This window comes from Lycium ferocissimum, chromosome 7 (assembly GCF_029784015.1).
Source record: "Lycium ferocissimum isolate CSIRO_LF1 chromosome 7, AGI_CSIRO_Lferr_CH_V1, whole genome shotgun sequence".
In the NCBI taxonomy this organism is placed as follows: Eukaryota; Viridiplantae; Streptophyta; class Magnoliopsida; order Solanales; family Solanaceae; genus Lycium; species Lycium ferocissimum.
In genome coordinates this window covers 29,164,531-29,186,631 of record NC_081348.1, presented here as the reverse complement: position 1 = coordinate 29,186,631, position 22,101 = coordinate 29,164,531, and the positions used below count along the sequence as shown (strand labels likewise).

The 22,101-nt window shown below is 36.9% G+C and overlaps 1 protein-coding gene across 1 annotated transcript in view; it reads left to right on the top strand.

Moving 5' to 3' along the window:
* Positions 1-4,359: 4,359 nt before the first annotated feature.
* Positions 4,360-22,101, top strand: part of LOC132064216 (signal peptidase complex subunit 3B) — a 50,000-nt gene continuing 32,258 nt past the window's right edge. Inside the window, exon 1 of the mRNA XM_059457127.1 lies at positions 4,360-4,366. The gene's annotated coding sequence lies outside the window, so the exon portion shown is untranslated. The remainder of the gene's footprint in view (positions 4,367-22,101) is intronic.

The following is a 22,101-nucleotide window of genomic DNA, read 5'->3' as shown; positions in this document are numbered from 1 at the left end:
TGTATCAAGGACGAGGATGGCGGTGGTGCGGTGGAGGACGCTCTCGTTACACAACGGAGATGGCGGTCATCTTCCACCACGAACTGCGAAACGACGAAGGGGACATAGATATTGTGTTGGGAGATTTAGAGTACTCCGAGAGGTGTCGTGATTTTGGATATTGTAGAAGTATAAAGGTTGAGGAAGTTAAGGGTGCTGTTCGCAGGATGAGTAGGGGAAGAGCGATCGGGCCTGATGAGAATCCTGGGAAATTTTGGAAGACTGCAGGCAGGGCAGGTTTGGAGTGGTTGACTCGACTCTTTAATGTCATCTTTAAGACAGCTAAGATGCCCGAGGAATGACGATGCAGTACAATGATTCCATTGTACAAGAATAAGGGCGACATTCAAAGTTACAACAACTACATAGGGATCAAGCTGCTAAGCCACACTATGAAAGTGCGGGAAAGGGTGGTGGAGATGAGGGTGAGGAGAGGCGTGTCTATCTCAGAGAACCAGCTCGAATTCATGCCGGGGCGCTCAACTATATAAGCTATTCATCTTGTACGGAGGCGGTGGAGCTCAGAGGAAGAGGGACTTGCACATGGTATTCATCGACCAGAAAAGGCATACGACAAAGTGCCGAGAGAGGTTCTATGGAGATGCTTGGAGGCTAGAGGTGTACATTAGGGCGATCAAGGACATGTATGATGGGGCCAAGACCAGGGTAAGGACTATGGGAGGAGACTCAGAGCACTTTCCAGTGGTGATGGGGTTGCACCAGGGATTAGCTCTTAGCCCATTTTTATTCTCCTTGGTGATGGATGGATTGATGCGGCAAATTCAAGGTGAGGTGCCATGGTGTATGTTATTTGCGGATGACATAGTCTTTGATTGACGAGTCTCGCGGCGGGGTTAACCTCGGAGGTTTGGAGACAAACTGGAGTCTAAAGGGTTCAAGTTGAGTAGGACCAATGACGGAGTAATTGGAGTTCAAGTTCGGTGGTATAGTGCGTGAGGCTAACGTGGAAGTGAAGCTTGGCACCGAAGTCACGAGAAGAAAGATAGTTTCAAGTATCTTGGGTCTATCATACAAGGAAATGGGGAGATTGATGATGACGTCACACACCGTATTGGTGCAGGGTGGATGAAATGGAGACTTGCCTCCAGAGTGTTGTGTGACAAGAAGGTGCCACCAAAACTTAAAGGCAAGTTCTACAAGCGGTGGTTCGAACTATATTTTCCGGGGCGGAGTGTTGACCGTCCAAGAAATCTCATGTTCACAAGCGAAAGTGGCGGAAATGAGAATGCTTGCGATGGATGCGTGGGCACACTAGGAGGCCTCGATAGATTAGGAATGGAGTCATCCAAGACAAGCCTTAATAGCCTCCAAAAGACAAGATGGGAAGCCGAAATTTGAGATGGTTTTGGGAACGTGACGCGGAGAGATGCACACGCCCAGAGTCGAGGTGCGAGGAGCTGGTAGCCGACGGTTCGGAATTGAGGTAATTTCGAAAAGTATCGGGGGGAAGTGATTAGATTTGGGTCATGGCGCATTTCCTACTTACCGAGGATATGACCTTTCAGATAGAGGGTATGGAGGACTCATATTAGGGTAGAAGTGTGTAGGTAGTCGCATTTATCCTTTTCACGAGTAGTTATATTGCTCTATAGTTTCTTGTCTCTTGATTTCTCGCGAGTATTTGTTGGTTTATAATGGCTTATTTACTTTCATTGTTTTCATTTTCATAATTGCTTTGAGTTGTTTGCCCAAACCGACCTTTCTTATGCTTTTCTTAAGCCGAGGTCTTCCTCGATTAGCTTCTATTTTTGAAACGTACTCTATAGCTTCCCCGGCATTGCCAATGGGATTACTAATATGTTGTTGTTGTTAAGTCATAAAAAAAAACCTCATAAGCTCATGAAAGACAATAACTTATTTTTTGCAGCAATATGAATTTGATGGATGTTGGTTTACTAGGTTTAGAAACTTTATTTTTGGGTAGGCGTCAAATGATCAAGACCCGACTTCAGTAAATTTTCTAAACAATGCTGATTTTTTTTTTAAAAAGTCATTAGGGCTGACCAGATTCAAATAGTTGACCTCGATAGTAACACTAAAGCCTAAATCAAAGACGCGGACGGAAGCACTTTTATCGAGCAGTGTCATTTTATTTATATATAACCAGTATATGTTTTGGTTCGCCAGATTATTTATGTATATATAAATAAAAAATATTTCCGGCCAAGCGATGTCGGGTAACACTGCTTGGCGTCATGTGCCTCCGCCCCTGGTATTAAGCACATTTTCAACAAAGACATATAGTGATAATAATATTTTTCTACTTTTTTTTTAAAGCTAAATCAAATAATCACAAGCAAATCAAGGCAGAATGTTCTTTCATATACTATAATTGACACTGTGAAGATCTAAGCGAGCTGCTAAAATAACTCAAGGACAATTTCTTTCAAAATCTAACTATTATAATATTACTATATCGGGGCCAAACAAAATATCAATTCACAATCAAGCTGGAGAACAAATAATTAGTACTAAAAAACATTTAGCAAAATCAACCTTTTTAATTTTATACCTGAAAGTCACGAAAATGATAGCCATGTACTCAAACAGGTTTTTCACTTTGGATTCACTACAGGATTAACTTAAAGTACCAAAGCAAAGATAAAACGAAGAAACTTACCCATATATTGCTAGAGCAGGACGTGTAAACAAAAAGAAAAGAGCAAAAGACCACAGGCAAACTTAATAACAATTTAACCAAAAGACTTCTATAATATACAAAAACCTCAGCTAACATAACATTGTAAAACATGGAAGTCAAAATCAAATAGGCATTACTGCCAAAATAAAGAGATGATATATACGACTTTTAAGCATATAAATTTTTCATCTTTTCCATTTTTGTAGGCTGAAGTGACTAAAACACTCCAAAACTTGGCACGAATTGCAACTTTAGTCCCTGAACTATTGCCACACTTAAAAATACCCCTAATCTTAGCTAACTGAATTTTAATTCACCCCCGAATTGACATGCCACAGCAAGTAGGGGTGGGCATGGTACGACATATGTTGAATACCATACCGAAACCGAAATTTGTAATACCGCGGTTTCGATATTATGGTATTTGGTATTCATTTTAATATTATTTGGTATTCGGTACGGTATTTGGTATCTATAGAAAGAATACCGAGATACCGTATACCGTACCGAAGTTTATACTACATATACCATCCATAAATATATTATATTTAATACTATTAAATATATAGACTAGTTTTTGTACAAAAAATACATCTCATTCAAGTTAGATTTTGGATGTCACTGAATGGAATTTTTGATATAAAATTGTACAAGACTAAGGATTATGCTCAATTTTGGTTAATATTGTTTAGACTTTGTAACTTCGACTTCTCTATCGTGATTCAATTGTCTTTTTTGCGTAATTGAATAACGAAGAAAATTGCTTGTACTTTCTTTTGAATATGTCTACATGTGTAAGGTGTCAATTTAATATAATTGAGCCGTTCCTTGAAAAGTCGAAGTCATAATCCTTTATTATATGAGTATATATATAAGTTGAAGTCAAACAAATATATATGTAAGTTGAAGTCAAACAAACTTTGGTTACCGAAAATACCGAAACCAAACTTAGAGATACCGAACCATACCGAATTATTTTGGTATGGTAATGGTATAGTATTTTTAGAAACCGAAAATCGAAGTTACTGAACCGAAATTTCAAATACCGTACCATACTGTACCATGCTCACCCCTAGCAGCAAGTGGAATGCACTCGCTGTCCACTTGGCATTTTCGTAAGGTGTCCTCCATGTAGATAAGTTGTTTTTTGAAAAAATGGTAATTATTTTTTTTTTTATAAAAAATCTGAAAAAATAGATTTTTTTTTTAATCTGGAAAACTTGATTTAAAAAAAAAAAAATGGAAAACTAGATTTTTAATTAAAATATCTTAAAAATGGATTTTTTGCTAAAAAAAAAATTGAAAACTTGATATTTTTTTAAAAAGTGTCCTAAAAAATTCATATTTTCATGATTCTTTTAGGACACTTCTTTAAAAAAGAACTGGAAAACAGTTGATTAAAACTGGAGTTTTATATAAATATGGAAAAACTGATTTTTTGTTAAATGTGGAAAACCCATTTAAAAAAATATATATATGGGATTAGATTATTTTTTAAATTTAGAAAAAAAATTGTTAGTTTTCCACTTTATTCTTAAAAAAAATCAGTATTCCAGATTTTAAAAAGTCCAGGCTTTTAATTATTCAATTTTCCAGATTTTTTTTTTTTTAGAAAAACTGGTTTATTTAGTTTTCCAGGTTTTTAAATAAATAAAAAAATCAATTTTCCAGATTTTTTGTTTTGCACATTTTTTTAAGAAAAATTCAGTTTTCCAGATTTAAAAAGTTCCAAATTTTTTAATAAAAAATCCTGTCCAGATTTATTTTTTAAAAAATGGGTTTTCCACATTTTTAAAAAGAATTAGTTTTTTTTTATTTTAAAAAAATCCACTTTTTAATGGAGGAAGGGGATGATTTAGATGTTGGAATAGGAAAAAAATTTAAAGGGAAATGTAAAATGAAATTGATTCTTCTTGTTTAAAAAAAAAAAAAAATTGATGTGGAAGCTCTCACGCGCGTGTAGGAGTTTGGGCACACTTGCTATGCCATGTGTCAATTCGGGGGTGAATTAAAATTCAGTTAGCAAAGCTTAGGAGTGTCTTGAAGTGCATCAACAATTTGGGGACTAAAGTTGTAATTCGTGCCAAATTTAGAGGTGTTTTAATCACTTTAGCCTTTTTTATAATGTTTGACTAGTTATGCATCTTTTATTTCATGTTTATCATAACAAAACCATATATCTAAAATGCATATGTATCGCCAACATCACAACTACAAAGAGGTGCAGCTAGAAAAACGTCAAAATTTTTCTTGAAAAGGATGCTACAGATTCTATGCACCGCTAGATACCGTTTGCTTGTGCTGCGCATGGGCCCAATAACAGAGATGAAATATTTGAGCCTAATGATGGACCTTTAAGTTATAGAAACAATAGTAGACAATTTAAGTTACATGAACACCATCACCTCTAGCAAGACAAAAAACAACAAAACTCTACTATTTTTTCACAATTTTCATATTGAACTATTTAAGTTCGTTTTACATAGAGTTCAAAGTTAAAAGTTAAAAAGAAGTCTAGGTTTATAGCAGGAATGCCATTTTCCAGACAAAAGAAGAGCTCCAACACATAGCTTTGCTTCCGGTGTCAGCGCCTGTGGATATCCTTGTTCTAAAATCCATTGACTACTCGACATCATCCTCTAGGTTTTAGTACTGGAACAACAATAAGTCGAGAAAACAGTAAAACTGGAAGTGTTCCAATATACATTAAAATAGAAAAGTCTATTAAGATTAAAGCTAAAACTCTACTCCACTCCTTCCCTTAGAGGAGAATCCCACCTTTAAAGCTTGTTTTAGAGCTGAACAATTGAAACATAGCGCTCACCCGAAAGTTACTCCAACACTAACCAACCTATTATAATCTAATTTTATAATGAACACATCGGTTCATATATACAAAATTCACATAGTAATAAAGCATCGGAAGTAGCAAGTACTTTCATCAAATTGAACATACTTCATCTTCAGTATTTAGCAAGTTTGCCTTGAATCTATTGTTTGGCTAGTGACACCAGGGGTCTCATTCCTCAAGGATCGTCTTAATCAACCACACTACCTTCTTCCTTTTCCATAGCATCCACAATTCTTCCATGTCGCATTAGAAGTGGAGCTACCTGTCAACAAAAAGTCGAATCTTGAATGATATAATCTTTTTTGGTTCTTGAATTTTGATACAATTATTTTGACACTTTAAAGCCCAAAAGTTATGCAATGAAGGCAGACTCAAACTTCTTTGGAGTCAATGCACCTTTTAGTAGATTAGACATATTATCAAAGGAAAGGGATGGGTCCAGTAATAGATGGTGCCTGAGTGAACACTTCAGTTCAGTTCTAGACGAACCCCACTGAAAGCTATGTTGGAAGTGCTTCTTGACTTGTGCAAATAGCCGTGACCTCACAGAGCTTTATAAATTCATTTTGATAGAGTTTCTTTAATATGGATCATAGAACACAAGTAATAATAAGATTTTCTCCAGAGAATTAAATGCAAACTTTGTGTTGCATATTTAAAGACTTCAAAATCATGATAAACTGGCTCTGTCCAGATTTTGTAAGAAAATCTAAAGCAACTCATTTTTGTGAGGTTCAATAGGAAACATCATTAAGCTGAAACGGAAACAATTTTTTTTATAGAACTTGAGTGTGTTACTTACCTTTTTAGATTTTGTTCATATATTCTTTCTGTACGCTCATCGGATTCATCTAATTAGTACCATAGATTGCTGCGAACTTGACACAATGTAATCAAATCACCACATGCATGTGCAAAATTAATTAACGAAAGAGCCAAAGCCACGAGAATAACAGCCATCGGCAAATTGGATACCTTCTATGGATTCAATGGTAGTCCATGATGAAGGGGAAGATGGCAAAATTCCTAAAACGTACCAGTACTGTTCAATAGCCAAGTACTTTACCTCTTTTAGATCTCTAACGTGATGAAATCACTCAAAGAACGTCCTCGCTGAGGTAATCTGAAAGCAATCGAAAGAGAAAGAAGCAACATATTAAGAGGAAGAATAAAGACGTAAAGAGGTTAAAAAAAAAAAATAATAATAATAAAAAAAAAAATTGGAGATATACAACACCTAGCATCACAAAAATCTCCATGTTACTGTAGCGCTAGCATTCAAGGTTTACAAATGAAAAATCGGGGCATACAATGTATTTAGCAATAAATACCAAATTTGCTCCCGTTTGTCCCAACCACCAACTGCTTCACTATCATTTGTCATGACAACACTATGAAAACTCCTTGAAAACTCCTCTGCAGTCCCCCCTTCAATACTGGAGGGCATCCCACAACATCCTCTGATAGTTGAACTCCATTTCTAGAATCGGACTCATTTTCAGAACACCGTTGGTGACCACAAATACAAAATTCCTCATGAAGAGACATGTTACAAAATAGAAAAGGTTCCAAGTACAATCACTTAGTTGAGGAAATAACCAATCCAGTGAAAAATACATTGTAATATAAAGGATTACCAAAGCTAATTAGATTAACAAACAAAAAACTCAATTTTGAAGCTTCAACTCTCAAAGGTGCTGTGAAGCGGGGGCGAATCTGTATAGAAAATTTGGGTCACATGAACACATGGTCATCCGACAAAACTCGGTATATTATGTATATAATCCTTAAAATATATCTAATATTAACTGAATGAATACATGGTCAAACTAAACTGTGTGGAGCACTGGTTAAGTGTTGGGTTTAATACCTTAAGGTTATGAGATAAAACCCTACTAAATGTACTTTTGTATCTTTTTTCTTAATTTTTTTTTCCTAAGGTATTACGTTAGTTTATACCACATTTATGAAACTGAAGGGAATATGCCTTGAGCTTAAGCTACTTATATATTTCCCCGCTTAGATACCATGACATTAAGATCTTCAACTTTTGGTTTCGAAAACCTGTGTCTGAATGTAGTATAAATATTAAAATAATGATGGGTGTTTAATTCTTTTAACGGAAAAGGCTCAAATAGGCCATAGGCCATCGAACTATCGGAAATGACTCATTTATGCCACTCATCAATAGTTTGCCTCATTTATGCCATCACCTGTTACCAAAATGATTCATCCATGTCGTTTTTCATTAACGCCGGTTTTATAATACCAGATATGACACGTGACCTCTAATTAGTGTTCTACGTCGTTTAATTAAACCAACCAAATTTTAAATCCCAAATTAATAAAAAATCCGACCCATACACCCTACCCACCCACAACCATAATCTAATTGGAGGCTACGTGTCATATCTGGTATTGTAAAACCGGCGTTAATGAAAAATGGCATGGATGAGTCATTTTGGTAACGGGCGATGGCATAAATAAGCCAAACTATTGATGAATGGCATAAATGAGTCATTTCCGCTAGTTTGATGACATAAATGGCCAAATTATTGATGAGTGGTATAAATGAGCCATTTACAATAGTTCGATGGCATATTTGAGCCTTTTCCGTTCTTTTAAAAGCATGCATGCCTTTGCTTATTCACATGATTAGAGCGAATCCATTTCTTTTTCTTTAGAGTGAATCCATTTAAGTCATAAGTAAGAGCACACTTTAGTGTTGTCTATCTAGGTGAAAAATGAGCTGTCTGGAAAACATGCTAGATATCGATGTCATAACTTTTTCATGTCAGGTACTAGACATTATATATATTCTTCACTTGATTGAATTGAAGAGAATATATGCAAGGCTAGTTTACTGTGTGTCAATTAATAGGAGTAGTAGTAGTTGTAAAACATATATACTTATATTATTAATATATCAAATAAAGAATAAGAAACATCTTTGAAATTTATAAAATATCTACTATTAATTTTGGTCAAAAGAAAAATTGATTATATGTTTTATGAGTCTTAATGGTAGCCCTCATAATGAAGGAAAATGTTTTGAATTGTCTTTATGGCCTTCATTACAATTGTGTCACGCCCCGAACTTGGGCCTGAACGTTACACGGCACCCGGTGCCTGACTGCATGTGACCGAGCGAACCAACTGGCTGGCTGAATCAAAATGTGATACCAAAACATAACTGATTTATAAAATAAAATTAACACATGTTGATTAACTGGAAGTCTGACTGAAATATCATAACGCGGAAATACTTAGACAATCTGAAAATATCTGAAAGTAGCCAACATGGCTAAACCAAAACAACTGAACAACTGAGTATAACTGCCAACAAGGCTAATTAATATAACAAATATCTGACTGTCTGGACTGTGTCTATGAAGCCTCTAAGAATACTGAATAATATAACTGTCTAAAAACTAAAATAACTGGATAGCTGACAACGCCCCGAAGGAATCTGGGGCTCACCAATAGCTGATACGTGCACTCCTAAATAGCTGAGTCGTCAACCTGTATATCGTTGCCTACATGGCAAGATGCAGGCCCCCAAGCAATAAAAAGGGACATCATCACATTTGAATTGTACTGGTATGTAAAGCAACTGAAGCAATAAAGCATCGGAATCGGAATCGAAATCGATAATCGATAATCAGAATCGTGATAGCAAAGGAAGGGGAAATGTGAATACTCCCTGCTCTGTATCTGAATTATCTGTTTTATCTGTGTTTGTATATGTGGGGCCTCGATCCAATAATAAATGCACGATATGGCCTCGGCCTTGTAGTGCGTCAGTCAATGGCCTCAGCCAAGTATACGTATACATAAGACTGTGCCATTGGGCAAAATCACATATGTTCAATTATGGTTAATTAATAAAGACTGAGACCATAAGAATAATGAACAATACTAAACTGAAAACATTGACTGTTTCTGAGCATGCTGAATTTCTAGACTGAGACTCATGTGATAACAATACATAAGTCTATAAGGATTACGTGCTGAGTTCATGATATTCAAATTGACAACCATGAACAAATTATGTAATGCAACCCTAGAACATAACAGCTCTACAACATATCATGAAACTAGGACTAAACTGTATTCTGAGTCAAATTATTAACAAGTATGAAAAATGAGACGTACGGAGAATCATGAACATTCTCTAACGTAGACAGTTAGCCTCACATACCTATATACGCTCCAAGTCTTATAACTACTGGTCTAAAATTGAGAAGAACCCCAAAAGCCTAAGTCTTGAACCCTTAAATGCGTTTTCTTGAAAACCCTAGGTTAAGAACATTGAATTCATGCTTAATGTTCGTAATCTTATGTTGGAATTCACTTGGGATAATTAGAATTGACTTACCTTGGTGTTCTTGGTGATGGAGAAGAGGAACAGGTCGTTCTAGGGTCTAGGGACTTGTAAAAATAAAAATTAGAACTGAAACCAGGGATTTATAGTTTCTGGTGCGGGCTGAGAAATACGGACAAGAATACGGTCCGTATTCTGAATACAGTCCGTCAACTTGGATCGTAATTTGACATATTTCAAAACAGAAACACTGCTTTATTTTCCTCCTCAAATACGACCATAATTTACGGGTCGTATTCCAAAATACGGTCCGTATTTAACAATATAAATTTCCCAAGCCAAGTTCCAGAATGCACAGTGATTTAGATGCCAAATTATGATTTGAAATAGGGGCCGTATACTGAAATACGATCTGTATTCTGGGGCGTAAATCCCCATCTGACAACTAAAGAGAAATTTCCAATTCCCACATTCTTTATCTGGTTTTCTAAGTCTAGAATCATGGTCAAAGCTTAAGTTAAAGGTCTGAAGTGTTACAATATCTCCCCCTTAGGATCATTCGTTCTTGAATGATGGACTTTGGTTAAAAGGGACTACGGAGACATGTGCACACTAACTGACATGAGCACATGAAAACTAAAAAAAAGCGGGCCGAAGAGGTTATCGTCAATCGAGTAACTACTAAGCCGATCGTCTAACGGTCAATACTGATAACGTGGAAATTATAGAACGAAAAATCTGAGAGGGGAAAGCACAATACTTTCGCGGTTTACCCGGTCGATTCTTCAAAGAGATAGGATATACGGACTTCGTACTTCTTCGGCTTCCCATGTAGCCTCAACTTTCTGACTTCTCCACAAAACCTTTACTGAGGCTACCTCCTTAGTTCTCAACTTGCGAACCTGGCGATCAAAGATTGCTACCGGGACTTCCTCGAAAGTCAAACCATCTTTAACGATTATGCTATCAGTCGGGATAACCAACGATGGGTCTCCAAGGCACTTTCTCAACATGGACACATGGAATATTGGGTGTACGGCAACTAAATCTTGTGGCAACTCAAGCTCATAAGCCACTTGATCAACCTTTCACAGAATTCTATATGGTCCAATTTAACGGGGACTAAGCTTCCCCTTCTTACCAAATCTCATGACACCCTTCTGATAAGTAGACTTTAAATACCCGGTATTAACTTTAAACTCTAAATCTCTCCGTCTCACATCTGTGTAAGACTTCTGGGGACGCTGAGTTGTTTTCAAACGCTCTTGAATTAACTTGACCTTTTCCATAGCCTGATAGACCAAATCTGGTCCTAACAACTCTGCTTCACCAACTTCGAACCAACCAATCGGTGATCTACACCTTTGCCTATATAGAGCTTCAAACGGTGTCATCCCAATACTAGTATGGTAGTTGTTATTATAAGCAAACTCAACGAGAGGTAAGTGATCATCCTAATTACCTTTAAAATCAAGAACACAAGCTCTCAACATGTCCTCAAAGGTCTGAATAGTACGCTCTGTTGGCCATCTGTTTGAGGATGAAAAGTTGTGCTGAGCTTCACCTTGGTACCTAATCCTTTCTGGAAGGATTTTCAGAAGTTCGTTGTGAACTGAGCACCATGATCTGAAATAATAGACACTGGGATCCCATGCAATCTGACAATTAACATACAACTTGGCATAATCTTCTGTTGAATCTGTGGTCTTGACTGGCAAAAAGTGTGCCGACTTAGTAAGCCGGTCAACGATCACCCAAATAGAGTTATGCCTCCTAGGCTCGAACGAGGGTAGACCGATACAAAGTCCATATTGATCATTTCCCATTTCCGGACAGGGAATATCAATATTCCGAGCCAAGCCGCCGGCCTGCGGTGTTCGGCTTTCACTTCCTGGCAATTTGGACACTTAGCTACAAAATCTGCTACATTTATTTTCATATCGTTCCACTAATAAATCTCCTTAAGATCATGATACATTTTCGTGAAATCTGGATGAATGGAATACCTGGAGTAGTGAGCTTCTGACATAATTTGCTCTCTGAGCCCATCAACGTCTGGAACACATAATCTGCCTCCGTACCTCAAGGTACCATCATCTCCCCCTTGTTCGAAAGTCGTCGTCTTATGCTTGTGAATCCCCTCTTTTAGCTGCAATAAGTAGGGATCTTTATACTGTTTCTCTTTAACTTCAACAACTAAGGAGGAAAAGGCTCTATTCTAAACAACCACACTGCCATACTCGGAGTCCAAAAGTCGAATCCCAAGACTGGCCAAACGGTGAACTTCCTTGGTCATAATTTTCTTATCTGCATCAACATGAGCTAAACTTCCCATGGAACTCCGACTGAGAGCATCAGCTACAACATTCGGCTTTCCTGGATGATAGAGAATATCTACATCATAGTCCTTAAGCAATTCGAGCCATCTTCTCTGCCTAAGATTCAACTCTCTTTGCTTGAAAATATACTGCTGGCTTTTATGATCGGTGAAAATATCCACATGGACTCCATACAAGTAGTGATGTCATATCTTAAGTGCAAAAACCACAGCTGCCAATTTTAGATCATGAGTCGGATAATTCTTTTCATGAGCCTTAAGCTGTCTAGACATATAAGCGACAATCCTACCATGCTGCATTAAGACACATCCGAGACCAACTTCCAAGCATCATAATAAACCATGAACCCTTCGTTTCCTTCTGGTAGCGTCAACACGGGAGCAGAAGTCAATCTCTTCTTCAACTCTTCGAAACTCTATTCACATGCATCCGACCATTGGAATTTGACTTTCTTCTGAGTCAACTTCGTTAACGAAGTTGAGATAGAGGAAAATCTCTCAACAAAATGCCTGTAATAACCTGGCCAAACCCAAGAAACTTCTGATATCTGATGCTGAGATGGGTTTGGGCCAGTTCTTGACAACGTCAATTTTCTGAAAGTCCACTTTAACACCTTCACCTGAAATCACATGGCCTAAGAATTCCACTGACTTTAGCCAAAACTCGCACTTTGAGAATTTCGCATAAAGCGCTAGATCCTTGAGTGTCTGCAACACTATTCTGAGATGCTCTGCATAATCAGCCTCACTACGGGAATACACCAATATGTCATCAGTAAGCACAATGACGAATAAATCGAGATAAGGCTTGAAGACTCTGTTCATAAGATCCATGAAAGCTGCTGGTGCATTCGTCAACCCAAACGACACGACAAGATATTCAAAATGGCCATAGCGGGTTCTGAAAGCGGTTTTCGAAATATCAACTTCCGTAACCTTTAACTGATGGTAACCTAATCTGAGGTCAATCTTGGAATTACACTGAGCACCCTGAAGTTGATCAAACAAGTCATCGATTCTGGGAAGAGGGTACTTGTTCTTAATGGTGACCTTGTTCAACTGGCGATAGTCTATACACATACGTAAGGATCCATCCTTCTTTCGGACAAACAAGAATAGTGTGCCCCAAGGTGAGACACTTAGCCTTATAAATCCATTATCAAGAAGATCCTTCGACTGAACTTTCAACTCTGTTGAGGCCATTCTATATGGCGGAATAGATATCGGCTTAGTGCCGGGAAGTAGGTCAATCCCAAAGTCAATTTCCCTATCGGGAGGGACTCCGGGTAGGTTATCTGGAAAGACTCCTGGAAACTCATTGACAACTGGTACTGACTGAAGAGTCGGAGTCTGGGCATCTGCATCCCTGACTCGGACTATGTGGTAAATATACCCTTTGGAAATCATCTTTTACGGCTCTAAGGTAGGAAATAAATCTACCCCTGGGTGCCACTGAATTACCCTTCCATTCTATAAGTCCATCGGTAAAATCAAAGGTTACAGTTTTGGTTCTACAACCCACTGACGCATAACAGGACTCTAACCAATCCATACCAATGAATACGTCAAAGTCTACCATTTCTAATTCTATTAAGTCTGCTATGGTGCTGCGGTGGTAGATTAACACTAGACAACCCCTATAGATACGTCTAGCTATTACTGATTCCCCAACTGGTGTGGATACTTCGAAGGGTTCATGCAATTGTTCGGGTTCTATTCCAAAATTCTTAGCAATGTAAGGGGTTACATAAGACTATATGGCAGCTAAAATTAAAACCATGGTCCATGTTGAAGAAAGATGATTCATGCTGGTGTTGTAGCTTCGCAGTTACGGGTCCCCAATCATTATTTGAACCCAACAAATTGGCGCAAGTTTGATATCAATCAAACCAGTGATAGCTTCCATGAATCCGATGGTTTTTCACTTAGGGTTGTTCTTGCTGTAAAACGTCTTTCCCCTGTATTAACTTGTTTAGAGGTAGATAAATGGAAGAATTATTATTTAGAGGTTACAAGAAGAATGTGCATGAATATTGAGTTAATGGAGAATAATGACTAGAAGGTTACAAAGGAAATAAAGTGACTATTACTAGCCATCAACGTGTAGGAGTAATGAACAGTGGTTATGAAAATTTCAAAGGAACGTATGTCCACATTCATCCATTTACTTAAATGAGTAACTAGAGAAATAATGCTCCTAACGTGGATGGTCAATGCAGCATAGTGGACAAGGAAGCAAATGACACACTTTAATAATATTAAAATGCTCTAAATGTCCTTCAATCCCCCACTCATTTTAATATTAATGTAAGATAGTTTACCAGCTGAAGGTAGCTTATTATGCGGAATGAAGGTGTGCTCTGCATTGAACCTCCACTTAGTAAAACAATAATCTTTACTCCAGAGCCGTAGTGGTCTCAGACTTGAACTATGACTGCTTAAGGGAAATAAAGAATTATTGCTCACACATAATAATCAAGGTGTTGATATGAGCTTTCACAGCTATCACATTACGGCATTGTGCTATCCCGGTTTCATGAGTGCTTTTGAGAACGAGCCCAACTCTCATAGGGAGCGGCCTACTTTCACACTCACATAGGTGAAATCTATCAAGGGTGCTTCTGTAACTTAACACCCCACTCATACGAGCTACAGAATTTCATTAAGAGTTTATAAACTCAACCTCCACAAACCTTGTTACGAATAATGCACCCACACCATAGGGAGGGAATAAATAAATAGTGCATTTTCTCAAAAAGTCATCATATGATTCGTTTTTCTCATTGAACCTAGTTATAGGATCTCTAGTCCCCAGGTTGGGTTTCCTCATATACGACTCATGAATTTATGGGCTTCAATCCCATTCCCTTCGATGTGCTCCAGACCTTTTCTCTTGCCAAGGCCTCGGTTAGTGGATCTGCAAGATTATCACAAGATTTGACATAATCAACCTTAATGGTACCACTTGTAAAATATGATCTCACAAAGATCGTGTTTTCTCCTTATAGGTCGGATTTACCGTTATAATAACGGTTTTGAACTCTACCAATTGCGGCGGTGCTATCACAATGAATTAAAATAGGAGGAATTGGTTTTTCAAAATAAGTAATTTGAAATAATAAGTCTCTTAACCAATTCGCTTCTTCACTAGCCGAAGCTAAAGCAATTAGTTCGACCTCCGTGGTAGAGTTAGCAATAATAGTTTGCCTTTTTGATTTCCAACAAATAGCACCACACTGCCAACGTAAAAATATAACCGGTGGTAGAACGGGAATCACCGGATAAAGTGTTCCAATACGCACCAAGAAAAGCCTTCAAGTACGGCGGGATATTTTTTATAAAACAAGCCATAGGTTTTTGTACCAACTAAATATTTCATAACTCTCGTTATGGCATGCCAATGTTCATTACACGGCTTGCTTGTAAACTCGCTAAGTACTCCAACCGCATACGCAATATCGGGCCTAGTGCAATCGGTCACATATCTCAAACTTCCAATTAAGCTAGCATATTCCTTTTGATTTATCACATCATTTTCACTTTGAACAGAAACAAGTGAATACTTGAATCAAAAGGAGTTACAACATGCTTGCAATCAAGAAAGTTATATTTTTTCAAAATTTTCTCAACATAATGTGGTAATTCAAGGAATATTCCATCACATGTTTTAGTAATTTTTATTCCAAGAATTAAATTTGCCTCACCAAGATCTTTCATGTCAAAATGGCTTCTAAGAATATTTTTAGTTTCACCAATACCATTCATGTTAGAGCCAAAGATCAATAAATCATCAACATAGAGGCAAACAATAACATGTGAATTATTCCAAGACTTATGATAGATCCACTCATCACACTCGTTTGTTTTAAAACCATTTTCAATCATGCAGGAATCAAATTTCTCATGCCATTGCTTTGGTGCCTGTTTCAAGCCATATAGGGATTTGGTAAGTTTACACACTTTGTTTTCTTGGCCTGCTTCAATAAAACCTTCGGTTGTTCCATATAAATTTCCTCATTTAGGTCCCCATTTAAAAAAGCGGTTTTACATCCATTTGGTGAATATGCAAATCAAAAATTGCAGCAATAGCAATTAAAAGCCTTATGGATGTAATTCTAGTTACCGGAGAAAAATTATCAAAAAATTCTAGGCCTTCTAGTTGTTTAAAACCTTTAGCAACTAGTCTAGCCTTATATTTATCAACGTAGCCATCCGGTTTTAACTTTTTTCTAAGGACCCATTTACACCCAATTGTTTTATAACCCGGTGGTAAATCAACTAACTTTCAAGTTTTATTGGAAATAAGTGATTCCATTTCATCATTTACAGCCTCTTTCCAAAAAATAGCATCATATGAAGATAAAGCTTCTTGTAAAGTGAGAGGATCATCTTCAACATTAAAAACATAAAAATCAGGACCAAAATCTTTTTCTAGTCCAGTTCTTTCACTTCTTCTTAACTCAAAATCATCACTTTCTTTATTTTCAAAAAAAGTAGGAGAACTAGGTAGTGACAAAATATTTTCGTTAGTCCTATGACCCCCACTATTTTTAGAATCCAATGGAAATTTATTTTCATAAAAAATAGCATCACCTGATTCTATTATTAGATTATCTTCAAGACTAAAAAATCTATATGCTATACTATTTGAAGATAACCAAGAAAAGCACAAGTAGTAACTTTTTTATCCAATTTACTTATTTTGGGATCCATTAGCCTTACATAAGCTAGACAACCCTAAACTCTTAGATATCCCAAATTTGGCTTGTGACCTTTTCACAATTCAAATGGTGTTAATTTTGTCATTTTATGAGACACACGATTCAACACCTAACAAACAGTTAAAATAGCTTCACCCCAAAAATTTAGAGGTGCACTAGACTCAATAAGCATGGCATTAGTCAACTCAACCAAAGTTCTATTTTTCTCTCCGCTACACCATTAGACGCGCTGGAGAATAAGGTGGAGTAGTTTCATGAATTATTCCCAATGATCTAACAAAAGAATTAAACTCATTAGACTCATATTCACGGCCTCTATCACTTCTAATTCTTTTTATTTTTCTACCAAACTGATTTTCAACTTCATGGAGATAAATTTTAAAATTTTCAAAAGCAACACTTTTATTTTTCATCAAGAAAACATATGTATACTTAGAAAAATCATCAATAAAAGTAATAAAATATCTATTTCCTCCACGAGTTAAGATTCCTCCAAGTTCACAAATATCGGTATGAATTAACTCTAATAATTCGGTTTTCTTTCAACTTGAAAATGAGGCCTTTTTGTGATTTTGGCTTTACTACAAGCTTCACATTTTTCAAAATCCTTTTTAATCATTGGGATTAATCCTAAACTACTCATGATTCCCACATAACGATTATTAATATGACACAAACGAGCATGCCAAAAATTAGTGGAAGAAAGCATGTAAACATAATTAGTAACTTTATTCATCTCAACATTCAACTTAAACATCCCATCACAAGCATACCCCTTTCCCACAAAAATACCTTTTTTCACTATTACATATTGATCGTACTCAATAATTTATTTGAAGCCTGCTTTATTAAGAAGAAAACTAGACATCAAATTTTTTCTCATGGAAGGAGTATAAAGTACATCTTTTAAAGTTAACACCCTTCCTGAGGTAAAGCTCAACTCGACATCTCCCTTTCCAAGCACTTGAGTAGTGTGAGAATCACCAAGCATGATGGTTTTGGGCTCCTCAAATGGAGTATACACTTTGAACCAATCTTTGTCATAGCAGACATGACGGTTTGCACCAGAATCAGCCCACCATCCATCAACATTTTCAACCATATTTATGTCTGTTATCACCGCCACAAGTGGCTCTTCGGTAACGTTCGCCTGAGGTGTAGGACCACGTTTCCGAAACTTGCAAAATCGAGCAATATGCCCACTCTTGCACGTACAAAGCATGGTCCTCCATTTTGTGCTTGTTGATTTTGTGCTTGGTTGTTACCACCATTATTTTTCTTGGGAGGTCTACCATTATTTTTCTTGAATATTTTCTTCTTAGGCTTCATGGAGGTATTTTTGTTAGCATTAGGAGCAACATTATTTGAAGTAATTAAATTTACCTTATTTGTGACGGGTTGTAAGTTGCTCTCCTTCGTTTGCAAAAGTGCATCTTGGCCCCTTGCCTCTTCCTCCATGCGGATTCGCATAATCAACGTCTCAAGAGAGGTTTCCTTTTGTTTGTGGCGCATAGTTTTTTGAAATTCCTTCCATGAAGGTGGAAGTTTATCTATTATGCCACCAACAACAAGGTTATCTCCAATTTTGATCTCCTCGGACCTAAGCACTCCAACAGTCATTATAAAGTCTTGAGCTTGATCTACCACTGATTTGTTGTCCACCATTTGGAAACGAAAAAAATCTACTAGCGAGATATTTTTTCGCTCCAAATCCTCGGTATCATATTTACTCTACAACGCTTTCCAAATTTTCTTTGCGGTAAAGTAAGTTCTATCATAATAATCATAAAAATTATCTGATAGACAATTAAGTAAATAATACCGACACTTGTATGAATCTTCATCGTACTTTTCAATTTTTTCTTGAAGAGAAATAAGTTCTTCATCATTCATGGAAGAGTTGTCTACTTTATTTGGATTCTTCTCAGTTAACACATAAGAAACATTGAGAAGAGTTAAGTAGAAAAGTACTTTACCCTTCCATCTCTTAAAATGAGTACCGTTGAACCGAAATGGCTTGTTAAGATCTCCCACTTGCGCATTTTTCAATTGTAGCCATTTGAATTTCCTTAAAATTGTTGGTGATAATACAATGAAATTACAATTACAATTGAAAAATAAAATGAAGAAATAAAAATATCTTCGGCTGAGGCGCGGATATCTCGCTCTCTTTAAGGAGATTCAAGCCCACTGCAGAGAATATACCGGTCCAAAGAAGGTAATCTTTCGACTTGTCCCCTCCGGATACAACGGCTCGATCATGTCGTACAACTCAACAAACTACGGACAAGATGTTGAGTCCAAAGCTCCACCAAAAAGAAGAATACCTTCCTTGACTAATAAACTCTCTTTTATTTTCCTCACTTTTTAAGAACTCTCCAAAATATATATTTTTCTCTACACCCCACAAGTTAAGGATGACTAACTATTTATTGCTAGGAAAATCATCCTTGAATTAATTTGATATGAATAGGATAGTAAAAGAGGTAGATAAATGGAAGAATTATTATTTAGAGGTTACAAGAAGAATGTGCATGAATATTGAGTTAATGGAGAATAACGACTAGAAGGTTACAAAGGAAATAAAGTGACTATTACTAGCCATCAACGTGTAGGAGTAATGAACAGTGGTTATGAAAATTTCAAAGGAACTTATGTCCACATTCATCCATTTACTCAAATGAGTAACTAGAGAAATAATGCTCCTAACGTGGATGGTCAATGCAGCATAGTGGACAAGGAAGAAAATGGCACACTTTAATAATATTAAAATGCTCTAAATGTCCTTCATCTACCACGAAACGTGCATTCTAGAATGGGTCTTAAAGAATCCATCTTGTCTGTACTGTCGATTTAGGGTGTGTTCGGTATGAAGGAAAATGTTTTCCTGAAAAATGTGTTCTTGAAAAATAAGTAGATTTTTACTTATTTTCATGCTTGTTTGAGTAGCGGAAAATAAGTGAATTTCTTACTTATTTTCTCATGTTCGTTTGGTTGGCAGAAAACATTTTCAGAAAAATACCCACCCAAGCCCCACAACTCCACCCCAACCCCACCCCCCACCCCTAATTTCTTTTTTTTTTTGAAGTATTTAATTTTTTTCTGGATTTTCTAAACCACCACATCCTCCCTCCCCCCTCCCCCGGTGTGGACCTATACCACACCAACCCCTACAACCACCCACCCTAAATTTTTTTGAGGGGGTGGTGGGGTGTTGGGAAAGGGGGGGGGTGATGGGGAATAAAACCAAAAAAAAAAAAATTCAAAACAAAATTAATTTTTTTTTTTTGGGGGGGAGGGGGTGAGGCGAGTGCGTGGGGCGGGGTGGGGTGCAAAAATCAAAAAAAAAAATCAAAACTTTTTTTTTCAAAACAAAATTAATTTTGGGTGGGGGGGTGGGGTGGTGCAAAAAACCAAAAAAAAAATAAAAACTTTTTTTCAAAACAAAATTAATTTTGGAGGGTGGGAGTGGGGGTGGGGCAGGGGTGGTGCAAAAAATCAAAACTTTTTTTTTTCAAAACAAATTAATTTTTTTTTGGGTGGGGGGTCGAGGGTGGGTAGGGGTGGGGGCAGGAGTGGGGTGGGGTGGTGCAAAAACCAAAAAAAAAAAAAATCAAAACTTTTTTTTTTCAAAACAAAATTAATTTTTTTTGGTTGGGGGTGGGGCAGGGGTGGGTGGGGTGAGGATGGGGTGGGGTCGGGGTTTGATTGCGGGTGCGGGTGGGGTGGGGTGGGGTGGTGCAAAAACTAAAAAAAAATCAAAACTTTTTTTCAAAACAAAATTAATATTTTTTGCCAGGGGGTGGGGTAGGTGTGGGGGTGGGGTGATGGGAGTGGTTGGGGGGTGGGTTGCGTGGTTGGTGGAAGCACTTATAGACTTGTTTTCCCTATTTTTATTAGGGAAGTCATTTTCTCCATTTTTGAGGAACTTGTTTTCCTAAAGAAATTTTTTTTCAAAATTTTTGACCAAGCGAACATGGAAAAATTAGAAAACATTAAATGTTTTCCTCCATACCGAACACACCCTTAAGCTAATCTAATCTAGGTTAAAAAGTAGTTATGCGAGATGTAACATCGTTGTATGCCTTTAGATATTTCTATGATTCTATGTATAGTAAGAGGGAAAAGAAAAGAAAAGAAAAGAAAAGTTAGTCGATGTTAATGTAATCTTTACTATGCATGCTATCTGACTTCAAATGATAAGAGGATTTATAGTCCACCAAACCAAGCATCCCTAATATAATACAAAAGAGCATTATTAAGATTGAAATGCATAAACTGATCTTTAGCCATGTCAATTCCTGAATCATGGCCGTTTCTTCGAACCATTATTATGATTTGAATCCCAGAATCCCATAAAACAAATTATGAATCCTTCCCGGAGGTGGATTAGGTTTTGAATCAACAGGGATCTTTTTGTTCATGTTTTTAAATTAATTTTACGGAATTAAGTGTGACTGCGCCCACAACTTTATTTAATTACAGTTTAGTCCTACAGCTAATTAGCGAGATGTCTATATGGTCGTTATGGACAACTTAAAGGGGTCATCTATATATTTTGCCTTTCTTTTTTCCTGTTATTGAGACCAAGAGTAATATCATATACCTTGGCTAAGTGTCAAATATTCCCGCAATATATATCCCATTTTTTCCTAAAAACAAAAAAAAAAAAAAAAAAAAAAGGGCGGGGGAGGGGGTGGGGTGTGGGGGGATTGGGGGGGGGGGGGGGGACTCATCTCCCTAATTTGTTAATCTCTTTCTGAACTAGCTAATTAACAGTAATAGAGGATACTTCAGCAAATGTGCCTGTATTATATTTAAACATGGATATTGTCTCTTTACGTTCCAAGCACACTGTATCACACTCTATGGGGCGAAGATAAATTATCCTGGTCAGCTTGCTGAGGACATGACCCTAGATAGGAATGCGTGGAGATCGAGGATTAAGGGTAAAAGGTCATTAGATAGAATGTGTGGAGATCAAGGATTAAGGGTAAAAGATTATTAGATAGAATGTGTGGAGATCGAGGATTAAGGGTAAAAGGTTAGTAGATAGTTGTGTGGTAAAAGGTTAATAGATAGTTGTGTGTTCTCCTTATTAGTAGTGTTAGTAGTAATCACGTAGTTTAATTTCTACGATGTGTATTACTATTTGTTGCACCATTT